Source organism: Urocitellus parryii, chromosome Y (assembly GCF_045843805.1).
Source record: "Urocitellus parryii isolate mUroPar1 chromosome Y, mUroPar1.hap1, whole genome shotgun sequence".
Classification (NCBI taxonomy): Eukaryota; Metazoa; Chordata; class Mammalia; order Rodentia; family Sciuridae; genus Urocitellus; species Urocitellus parryii.
In genome coordinates, this window is record NC_135548.1 from 35600651 (window position 1) to 35613305 (window position 12655).

Below are 12655 nucleotides of genomic sequence, written 5' to 3' on the forward strand. Positions count from 1 at the left end.
TAGAGCCCTGGCTACGAGAGTGTGGAGGCAAGGTTCTGGCCTGCCTGGCTTCAGATGGGTGCGAGGTATCACAGGGAAGCAATAAAGGGCAGAAAGAAGACAAGAGGAAGGACAAGCAAGCCATAACTTTAATCTAAAGCCTTATGCTAATGTCCCATATACCCTTCCTCACCAACCCAGTTCTATCAGAGGTCTGTCACTACCAAATTTCTCAGAAATGTGTAAATATCAGAGTTAATATAATTTCACTCACTTATAAACATTACCTTAGGCACTGTTGATCAGTCTATGTAATAAAAAGAATAAGCAAAGAGAGATACAATACTTTAAGAAACCTAAAAGTACTAGGGTACTTTCCAACACTTTCTATGAACAGATCATGGAGAGCACATCATCTTGAGTATCCTGAGATTGCAAGACCACCAGACTGCCATCATGCCTACATAGTTCCGAGGCCCACCCTCACCAAGTGTCCTTTAAAAGATGAGCCTAAGAACTCCCAAGCATCTCTCACTTTAGAGATAGCCTATCTTGTACCCTGACCGTGTATTCCTGGCTTTCAAAATAAACCTCTGTGCTTCTGGTATGTCGCTAAAATAATTTCCAGGATGTTTGTCAAGAACCTCGCTCATGCCGAGTTGAGGTCTCTCTCTGGGAACTCCTCAGACTTCCTCTGGTGACTGATGGAAGTTGAGATTTTCTGCAGGCCTTGCTAACATCTTACCTTGCCAGGGACAGTGAGCGCCAACTTGGACTCCGTTGGCTCCAGGTGGAAGTGTCTGTTCAGCTCATGGATGGGTCTCAGTAGTACCATGGAGAGAGGAAACAGGACTGTCTTATTTGTTTGTTTGTTTTGTTTTTGTTTTCCCTGCAGGATAGAGGCAAAAACTCAACTTCCCACTGGGGCCTGCTAACAGCAGAAATTGGGAGTGGGCTGGGTGTGGGGGTTCATGCCTATATCCCAGTGACTCAGGAGGCTGAGGGGGGAGGATCACAAGTTCAAAGCCAGCCAGCCTAGCAAGGTCCTCAGCAACTTGAGACCCTGTCTCAAAATAAAAGAAAAAAAAGGGAGGCTGGGGACTTTTCTCAGTGGTGAAGCATACTTGAGTTCAATCCCAAATAATTAAATAAATAGAGAGCTGGGGCAAAGAAGTATCCACCATCCCCACTTCACGCCACCATGACCTTCTCTTTGGTGCCAGATGATGAGCAGTTCTGCTGCCAGCCAGGCCCTGCCACACTGAGTGGGGCTGGAGTCAACCACAGATCAGCCTCACCTGTTCCACTGTGTGAACTCTGCTGCCTGGTGGGGATGCAGCTCTGCTTACAGTTGGATCCTATTTACATCACGCTGTTGGGGTGACCGAAAACTGCCTGACCATGGGCAGTGGGTGTTAGAAGGCTGCTGCTCACCTGGGTGGAGGCATGGGTGGAAGACAAGCTCTACCAGCAGCCTGGCTGAAACCACAGGACGTGGGAGGCTTCTCTGAGGCTTCACCCAAGTTGGCAAATGTTGTCAGGGAAGTTTTCTATTAGTCCATTCTTTATCCTAGTCCTTTGGCTCAAGGGAATAGCTCTCTGGGACCTGGTTTTGTCTGTGCCTCCTGGAATCTCTGGTTGAAGATTCAGCAGTGACTTTTCGAGGACACATGAGAGGCAAAAGGGAAGCCCAGAGAAGCCACCACTGTGTCTTTTCTCCTGTCCTGGTCCCCTGGGAAGTCTGTCTTGTCTGTTACTTGTGTGATGTCCAGCATTTTACGGTAGTAAGCCACACAAGGAATAGGACTGTTTCATCTTGGCAAGGAGAAACCTAAGCCAAGATGAGTTTTGAGACCTTCTTTTTGTGAACAGCAAGACGTCAGGACTTGCAGAAATCAGGTTATCCACTTCATGGAAGTTTCTAAGTTGATTGACGTAGAGTCAGTGGGATAATAATAATCTTTTATTATTCATCTCACTGTGGACAAAAGGATGCCCCAGTCAGGATCAGAGACATGTAGGGCCGAGATTGGGGACACAAGCCACTGACCAAGCTACAGACGCAAAGTGCAGTGTAAGTAGAACTAATCTAACGTCAGTGGATAAAAGACAGAGCACTGCTCCCTGGTGTGGGGAGTGGGTGGCGAGAAGAACTGACGCTCAGGGAGGATTTCTGGGAAATAAGTTATGTTCTATTTCTTGACCTGAGTGCTGGATACACAAACATATTTATTTATATGATGTAGATGACATTCCAACTGAAAGCTTAAAGAGCAGTCCATTAGGGGAAATCTGTAGGCCAGAAATGAATTTCCATACGTAAGAGATTCCTTTCTTAAGAAAATGACATCATCTTTCCTGGAAGCAGCAACAATTTGTTTTTCTTGCAGTTTGAAATTACACTGGACTGTTTAACCCAGGTTTTTGAGAATAAAATGGATCACATTTTAGATCCTGTTATCCACCTCCCAAATCTTTCTTTGAATACATTTTTAAAAATCAAATGGTGGGTGCAGGTCCTAATTTGCAACCTGGAATGCCTTTTATAAAATGTGTTATCTGTTATCTAAATAAATTTAAAAAGGAAGTTATTATCTATCTTTATTACTTATATCTCCACTTAAAAATAAAAATCTTGTCAAGAAACAAAAGGGGGGAGGGTTTTCTTCTTCATGAATTACCCTCTAACACGTTGATAACACAGCACCCACCATGGCTTTCCTGAAAATAGGCAAAATGAAAATGCACTATAATGCTGAAGACTCAAAGTCATTAAAATATGAGTCCAATATGACCTTGGCAGAGGGAGGTACAGAAAAGGCAAACATCAGAAGGCGCCATCCTGATCCCAGGATTAGACAAATAATTCAGCCGTCAACGTTTTTATCATATATCCACGTTTCCCAAAATAAAATTTTTAGCTCCTGTGCTGCTGTTATTCATGCAATTGCTTTTAAAATAGAACACATTCTTATGCTAAGCCAGTGTGCTTGCCACTGTGGTGAATATTGTCTCTTATTCTGAGACTAGAATATTAAAATAAATATTTACAGTTCCTATGATAATAAAAGAAACAAAATATGAACTCCAGTGAAAAGGTAAGACAAAGACTGTGGAGGGGCAGATATTTAAATATTAAACTTAGAAAAGAAAAGAAACAAAAGAAACTATTTAGCTTTTTAGAACACATTGGCTTGGAATAAATTATTTGCTGATAAAAAATTTCATTGTTGTTGCTTTAAATGTATTGTGCCAGGTTTGATCAACAAATCTATCTTGTGTGTGTGTGTGTGTGTAGTAGTAGACATAACACCATATTATGTAACAGCATAGAAATTTATTAACTAATTTTCTACTAATGCAAATAAATGTCCTTCTTACTCAGCAGACAAATAAAATCACAAACAAAATAATGGTTTAATTATTTCCCTAATAGCTGCTTAAAATCAATATATAAACTGACCGTCCCCTGCCAAGATTTAATCTCCATCACATTCACTTGCTTTTATGTGGTTTCAAGAAATCAAAATAGAGAAGAAAAAGAAGAAAGGGAATAAATTTCATCCATATTGCAATGACAACTTTAAGAAACTTCAGATTTAATATGTTTCAAAGAATGCAGAGCAAGAAAAAGCAGATGAATAAAGAATTCAAATCCTGGTAGGTCTCACCTCCTGACATCCATGTTCAATGCTAAGAGAAACAGAATCAATCTTCTCAATCATCCTATCACACCTGGACTCCAAATTCACCTGCAAGATAAATGGAAGAGCTGAGAATCTGCACAGGAGTCCAGACTCAATAATCTTCCGAGTTGCTTATCAATTGGTTATGTGACCTCACAAAGCCGGCTTCCCTTTCCTGTCTTTGTGTTTCTTTCTATCTTCAAAAGAGAGACAATAGAATATTGTGCCTGTGGGTTAAGAAAATAAAGTGTGACCTCTGCATAACGCAGGTGGTTTTAGAAGCAGGTACCCTTTTTGTGTAGCTGGGAATCACTAAGCTATGCTTTGTAGCAAAAGTACCTCCATTCAACTCATTATCTATAATGCATATTTCCTCAAAACACACAGTATTGTGTTATTAACTTTCATGAAGCAATTAAACTTGTGTTCCAATAAGGAAATAAATCATTTTTGGAAGACAACACTAAGATTCTTTTGAGATTTATTTGTTGAGCACTGAAGATATGCCTAGCGATATTTTAGTCATTTTTATACCTTTCAAAAACCAATTCTTACAAGTAGTTATTAATTCACTTTAGTAACAACAATATATTTATTCTTTTGTGTGTGGGATTCTTTTTTTTTTCCCACAAATAAAGATGTTGGGCTCAGCACAATGAAATGACTTGCCAAGTGACAGTTTTACCAAAAGACTACTCCCAGATTTAAAAATGAGGTCTTTTCTTACTTGTTGACTCTGCTATAAACTCTACCAAGGAAAGGGAGACCCTGTCACAACAGATTTCCCACCTGGTCTGACACCCAGCAGCTGTGCATGGAAGTGTCTTTATGTTTGTAGGTTTTGTCTGCCTATAGGCCCTATTCTATTCCTGACTTATCCCCAACCTGTCATTTGGATCTAGAAATAGTATCTTTGCTTAAGTGCCTAGTGACCTCATAGCTGCCAAAACAGGAACTTACTTTATTTGGGTGTCTACGATTTCTAGAAGAGCTATGCTGGGTTATTGACCTGCTAAGAAACAGATGGATGGTGCTATGACTTGAATGTGGCAGCCAAAATTCAAATGTTAAAAATATGATCCCTCAATACACAAAAGAATGTCTCTAAAGGTGTGGTCAAGTAGGTAAAGGTAATTAGGATTAGATAGAGTTATGGGAGTGGGGTGTCTCTGGTGACACTAGTGTCTTTGTACAACAGGAGAAGAGCCATCAGTCAGCATGCTTTCTTTTTATGTGGCCAAGTGATGCCCTCTGCCATGTTATGATGGCACAAGAAGGCCTTTGGCAGATGCCAAGCAGCTGATGGTACCACTCCTTTAGATTTCCCAGTTTCCAGATTGAACAAAATGAATTTCTATTCTTTATACATTACTTGGCCTCTGGTATTTTATTATAGCAAAAGAAAATGGATTAAGACACATAGCTTTTTTATATCTTCATTTACTTAGCCAACGCCTTTTCTTGGAGGAATCATATGTATTGGCTACTGCATTTGAAACTAGGAATAAGGCACCCTTTCACTGATTAGTAGTCTAGGGAGATGGGTTTATCAACGAATCATCATTGTGCTAGCTAAGGCTTTGAAAAGAAACAGTGATATCAATGTGTGGATATGCGAAGAGAACCAGGTAGGTTTGATGAGTTAGCCCAGGAAGGTTCTACAGGAGTGCCTTGAGGTCCCAGCAAAAAGAATACCTGTATCTCTCTGAAGCTCTCAAAGTTCTAAATTTTAGACTCTGCAAAATTAACTAATGAACTTTGTCAGGTTATTATTTTATATTAGTAAATAATCTGTATTACTGCCCTCAAAAAGTACTAGACAAATAGATGAGAGGCGGAGTGCCACATTAAGTATGCTTGTCTCCTACACCTCTGTTCTCTTATGGATAGTATGTCCTATTCCTCAACAGCAAGGGCTGAAGACCAGTTGACTTCATCAAAGATTTCTCTGAGTTGATAAATCAGTCTCTGTAGGAGACCAGCTAGTGTGCTATGTCGGATGTCAATCAACGTAAGCCATTGCCAGTTCCATCAAAATATCTTCGTGATGATGTTAAACCTACAATCAAATTATAAATTTATTTTCTATAGTAAGATGGAATGCTTACGGGTGTTAATTTGTAGAACAGTTTCTAATCCACCCTGAGTTCCTTTCACAGCTGGACCAATTCCCAAAGAATTCCATTTTTGTCTGCTTTCTCTAGGTTTCTCTTTAGTGGCTCAATACTAATGAGCTTCAAAGAGATAGATAAAGAAGTCGTGAGGAAGAACATGTAAGCATTTTAATTTGGGTTCTCATTCACATCAGCTGGCAGCCATTTTGTGGGAACACTCCACGTTTCAGCACAGATGAGCCTTCTTAGAGTAATCCTAAGTCATCAGAAGCTGAGAGTCAAGATGGACATGGTGACAGGTTGGATGTAAAATCTAGTGATTGACTTTCAGATTCTCAGAAAAAGCTGATCATTTGCATCGAGAGATGCTTCTCTTCACTCAGAGAATCACGGGATTCTAGTGAGGGGAAAAAAGAAAAAAAAAAAAAAAGAACCAAGGATGAAAAATTGTGTCTTGGAACCCTGGTATTTCTGACAGGCTACCGCAATCAGAGCCATGCCCCGAGCTACCTCTGCATCATAGCTATGCAAAAAGGGAGAAATGAGTCCCAGAGTGCTCTCTGTGTCTGGTATATTTATAGCACAATGAAGCATGCAGATTCTCAAGTACAATGTTTATAAAATCTACTCATTGGGGGGCAATTTTGATGAGTCCAGGCGGAGTTAGCTGCAGGCAAGTAGCTCTGTGATTCCCAGGATCCCGTTGTTGGTTTTCTTGGCAGCGATCCTGCAACAGCTGGCTGGCCAGTTTGGTTCTTACAAAAATTCTTACCTGATATTCTAGGAAAATCTAGACATTCAAATCGTGCAAACAAGGAAAAGAAGAAACTGTGCTTTATTGATGAATAAGATAAGTGACGTTTTAGCGGATTCAATGAAATCTGCTTGTAAATGAACTAAATAGGAATAGAAAGGAAGGTGCAGAAGAATAACCCGGGGTCCCTCACTGCTGACCGCCTTACCCTCCAGTTCCTCGTGCACTCAGGGCAGAGGTATTGACGGGGGAGAGAAAGTGGGAAGGGAGGGAGGGAGGAGAGGGGAAGAAATGGGGAGAAAGAGGCAGTGGGCATGGAATAAGGAGGAAAAAGATGGAGAAAAGGAAGAGAGGAAAGAGGGGGTAACGAGGAAAGGGGTAGAGGAAGCAAGGGAGAGAGGAAGGAAGGGGGTGCTGGTAAAGGTACAGGGTACAGGGACGTGGGGGAAGGAGAAAGAGAATGAGGGAAGAAAAGGAGGAAGGAAAGGCAGAGGCTGGGGCAGGAGAGAGGCCTGGGAGTGCACTTGACTAGAATAAAGGAGTAAAACAAGCACATCCATCGCGTAACTGGACTGCAGAGGAGGTTATGGGAACGATGATTAATCCTAGGCCATGTAAAAATCAGTGAAGAAAGAATAATGATTCAAAGAGTATTCTGGTGATAAAGTGAACAAATAAATGGAGGTTTGGCAAGCAAAACCATGAAGTATAATGATATAATGAAATTCCTGTACGGGGACAGAGGCCACCCGTAGGAAAGGTGATAAGATATATTTGAGACAATATATGGCTGGTGTCCAAGAAAAAAAATACAGTAAGTTCAGGTCTTCTGGTTTCACATTAAACCTAATGTTACTAGTATTCCAGGTAAAAATGAACATTTCATCTTCTGTATGATCCTAGATCCTGGAATGAAGATAGAAGTGTGTTGGAATCCAGGGCCGCAAGCACTCTACCACTGAGCCACCGCAAACCCAGCCTGAGAGAGAGAAAAAAGTACTTCTGAATTTATAGACACTGAAGTGAGCCCCTTCCACCTGCAGCAGTGAATGGAAAGAGAGTGAAGGCCACGTTTGAGCTCCGGTTCCATGTGACCAGGCTGTTGTCCGATAGTCCCACTGCACCAGTTTATAAGAGGGAGCACTGGGGACACAGTGGAGAGTGGGGACAATAGGTAGGTGGTGGGTACAGGGGTGTACGGGGAACCCATCCCCACTTCTCTTCCTAAATAGTGGTGTCTTCTAAAGCACTCACTTCTACTGCAAGTCTCAGTTTCCTTCTCTGGAAATTAAGCAAGCTGACCTAGGCTGCTTCTAAGACATTTTCCAACTCTAGATTTCCCAGGGTTAATTTGTATTGTATTAATTTAAGAACCCATTATGTGCTTTTCTCAAATAACTGTCTCTAAGGACTCAATTCAATTAAAGTTAGCTCTTAACAAGCTACTAAATGTTTAAGCAAAACAGCAAAGAATGAGGTTTTTGTTGGCCTCTTACAATTTTCTGAAATGTGTGTGTGTGTGTGTGTGTGCGTGTGTGTGTGTGCAAGTGTTTCTTATAATTGTTAATGTGGTATCAGCTGTTTACATTCATCTTTCAGAAATATTTGTTATGTATTCTATTTTTTTATATTGAGCATAATGAGCTAATGTGGTTTCCCTTATGAACTAATGGTATTTATCAACTTCTTCAGAGATATTTATGTTGTCTATACTAACCCCCCCCCCAAAAAAGGAGATGTTTTAGGGCCTATTTAGAAATAATGTGTTGCTAGGTAGATCAGGTTAAGATTGGCCAGGGTCAAGGCAGAGTAAGGATTCTTAGCCACTCACAGCCTGCTGCCAATTTCAGACCCCAAAAGCTGTCTGCTGTACTTGAGCACATTGTTAACTAGGACAGCTTTGGCAGAGAACGAGGGCGGCTGAACCCATTCCAATTCCCAGAGTAAAACATCATAATTAGGCTTTTATATATTGTCCTAGTTGTGCTTATGTGCATATATGCATTTACCCAAATACATTCTTAAGTGTACTATGTTATATCTTTGCCTCTTTTCTCTTAATACTTCATCTGGTAACTTTCCAATTTGCACTATATATATATATATATATATATATATATATATATATATATATATATATATATATATATATATTTATCACATACATTTCAATAGCTGTGATTAAAGGCTCTTGTTTTCTTGTCCCTAGTTCTTGGGGTCAAATGCAAGTTAGTCTTTACAATTTTTCAAATTTTAGAAAGATGATACTTTCTGTAATAAAACTCTGAGAAAGCTGTGCGATGCACTTTTTACTCAGCCACAATACTGTTTCTGCAATGCAAGCATGAATATTTACATTTATTGGGATGAATGAAGAATATAAAAGATCTCGTGTCAACACAGAGAAGATTTCACTATCAAGTTAATTTGTTTGTAAACTCTCTTTAAACTTCAGTACTCCAGGGCTTTTTGGATTTTCGAAATGCGGATGAGGTATTGTAGATCTATATTACACAACATGAAACTTCATAAATTACCATCTATCTTCTTTTGGATGACCGTGGAGATTATTTTAGGGTTCCATTATTAAAATAACAGGGCTAGAAACATTCTTGAAAATGAATCTTTGGAAAATATGAATGTATCCCTAGGATGAATTCGCAAAAGTAAAATTGCTGGGTCAACTTACATGTGTTTTGGCATTTTGATAAATATTGCCAAGTTCTCCTCCAAAGAAGTGGTTCTAGTTTATGACCCCCACCAGCCTGATGTGAAGGTGCCTGTTTCTCATGCTTCTCCTGTGTTCGTTTTCTAGGGCTGTCATACAGAATACTGCAGACTGGGTTGGAATTTATTTTCTCACAGTTTGGAAAAGAGAAGTACAAGATAGAGGTGTCGACAGGGCTTGTAGCTTCCCAAGGCGGTGAGGCAGAATCAGTTCTTGGCCATTCTGACAGCTTCCAGCTCGCCTTGGCTTGTAGCTGGCTGTCTGTTCCTGTGGCTTCATACATCTTCCTCTGCACGTGTCTCTCTCCGTATCCAGTTTTTCCCTTTCAAAAGGACACAATTCTACAGGATCAGAGCCCAGTCTCGTGACTTCAGCTCAGCTTCCTCCTCTGCAGGAACCATGTTTCCACATAGGGTCGTACTGACAGCTGCTGGTGATCAGAACTTTGACATTTTTGGAGGCCACTAAATTTAATCCTTATCATCTTCCAACATTAAATATGATTAAACTTGGGGCTGGGGATGTGGCTCAAGCGGTAGCGTGCTCGCCTGGCATGCATGCGGCCCGGGTTCGATCCTCAGCACCACAAAACAACAAAGATGTTGTGTCCGCTGAGAACTAAAAAAAATAAATATTAAAAATTCTCTCTCTCTCTCTCTCTCTCTCTCTCTCTCTCTCTCTCTCCTCTCTCACTCTCTTAAAAAAAATATGATTAAACTTTTGATAGGTTAAAAAAATGACACCTCACAATTTTAATTTTTTAAGTTGAATTTGAGGATTTCATTTTAATTTTTTAAACTTTTATTTTGAAACAAGTATAGACTTAGTAAAAGGAAATTCCAAACAACAACAACAACAACAAAAAAAAAACCCTATGAACCTTTACCCCATTTTCTTAAAAAAAAATAATGACGACTTATGTAATTAAACTAATAGTCAAACCAGGAAACTGTCGTTAATAAAATGCTTTTAACTATACTATAAATCCTATTTAATTTTTACCAGTTTAACATGTACTCTATGGGTTGTATAATTGGCTGTTAAAAATCATCAGCGGATACACAGTAAACTTCTCCATGATCCCAGACTTAGATAAAATATAGAAGTTTGGGATGGTACAGAATTTAGGAAAACATAGAAGGTGTTAAGATACAAAATACAAGGGGTAGGCTTTCCAGAGGATGCGAGTTTGTGGATTTTTAGCCATAACTATTCTCTGCAATTTGAGCCCCTCTGTAGATCTGTTTATCTGCCATCATAATCAAGGTACAGAAGCAGAAACGTCCTCGGGGAAGCCTGACATCACATCCATCCCGTCCTGGGTCCCAGGTCTGATTCTTCACATATCCCATAACCTTTAGAGATCAGGCTTTTCACTCAGCATGAAGTGTGATACGGTAACCCAGGCTTGCCCCCTGATGAGAGCAAAAAGCACCACCAAGAGGTACAGAGTGAAGAAGGGGTATTCTTTATGCAAGTCAGGAAAGCACCTGGGATGACTCCCAAAGCGGTCTCCCTCTGAATACATAAAGCAAGGGAATTTTATGGAGGAAATGATGCATATTCATGTTGGAAAGACTTGTCACAAGATGTAGAAGTGGGCCCAGTCCTTCTCAGTTCCAGATCATGTGTCTTCTTTATACATCATCTGTTCAAAAATGGCAGATTCAAATACTGCCAGGGCTAAGAATTTAGTATTATCATGAGATTTTACAGAGCCAAACCTATTGCAGGTTACCTGGAAGAATGACTCAGCATGAGTCAGCACTTGAAGATATGTTAGCGGTTATTTAAAAGGCAGAATATCCCCCTTTTCCTTCTGCAAGATAAGACACTTACTCCAAAAATTCCTGCCTACCAGCTTAGAATAGAATTGTGCATAATATGTTTATCGAATGCATCTCTTTGGCTCCTTTTCATTGTCAAGTAATATTCTACTTAATTACCTTTCAGATAATCAGTAATTTTTGTTTATTTTTTTCTGAATTACCTGATCATGATTTTTTTTCTGTTTCAGAGAGGCCTTATCAGAAACAGGTGTTTAAGCAGAAAAACAGGTTTATCTTTTTCTTACTTTTTAAATTTTTCTTTATTTAAGAGTTTGTCCAGGATTCTGGATTTAGGTAAAACAGGAATTTGGGCAGATGAAGCTAGGCTTTGGGAAAACATACAAAGTGTTAACATACAAAATGCAGGATGTAGGCTTTTCCGATGATGTGCGTTTGGGTATTTCTATGCAGATGCCCAATGTTAAGACACTAAACCTATCATCACATGTTTTGTTTGTTTCTTTGATTTTACAAAAGGTTCTCCCTGACCTGGTTATTAACAATGTGTGTAGGATGGGGTATAGAGTGAGGTCAGGACAGCCTTTCCCCACTTGCAGGAGAGCAGTGGTTAGGCCCATCTGGTGGCCTGTCACAATAGTCATGCAAGGCCTCTCCTGTAGCCTTCTGACCACAGGCTCCAGTAATTAGGCTCCAGCCGTTTTTTGGGAATTGGTGACAAGCTTTCTGTGATTTTCCTTTACATTCTTTTCCTATTAGACATATGATCTTTTCATACCCAAGAAGGAAGATTCCAGCACATATGAATGCCAATGACAGAAAGGAACCATGGAAAAATTCTGAGAAAAATTACCTGCTATGCCAAGAATGGCTGACTCCCTATCCCAGATAATTTCTGAAGACCCTGAAGGACTCGTGGGACTCGGAGTTGGAAGGACATCCAGATTTTGTCCGTGTGAACCCCCACCCAGTGGCCATATTTCTTCTGTACTCTCTGTACCCCTGTAGCTTCATGGTACCAACAGAGCTTTGAAGTCAGGTATTGTCGGCTATTTATTGCTAATCTGTACGTTAATGGTTATGTGACCTTGAGTCAGTTACTTAAATTCCTTCTACCATAAATTAGAGATAATAAAATTATATGCCTCAAGGGTTTCTTGAACAAATTAGATTACAGGATCAAAGGAGCATGGTGAGCTCCGTGCCAGGCACATGGCACTAAGTGCCATCGACATCTTCAGAGTGGGAACTGAGGGGCACACTGCAGCTGGGGCTTCTGAATTCACTGCCATTTTATTATTGAGTCCAAGGTGCAGGATTAATTTCCTCCAAGGTCAATTCACTTTGCTTCTTTCTGTAACTATTAACTGAACACACCATTTCAGAAACATGTATTACTCAGAGCCTGCCATGGGCAAAACTAGGAGATAAAATGGCCAATCTAAAAAGCTCTTTCCTAATAAACTGCTAATGGGTGATAATGGCATAATGGTTCTGTCTGCCCGTATAACATATTTGCCACTTTAAAAAGTACTCTGAGTGCCTTATCCCAAGGGAGAGACTCGCTATGGGATTTCTGCATCCAAAGAAGGCCATCCGAGAAGATG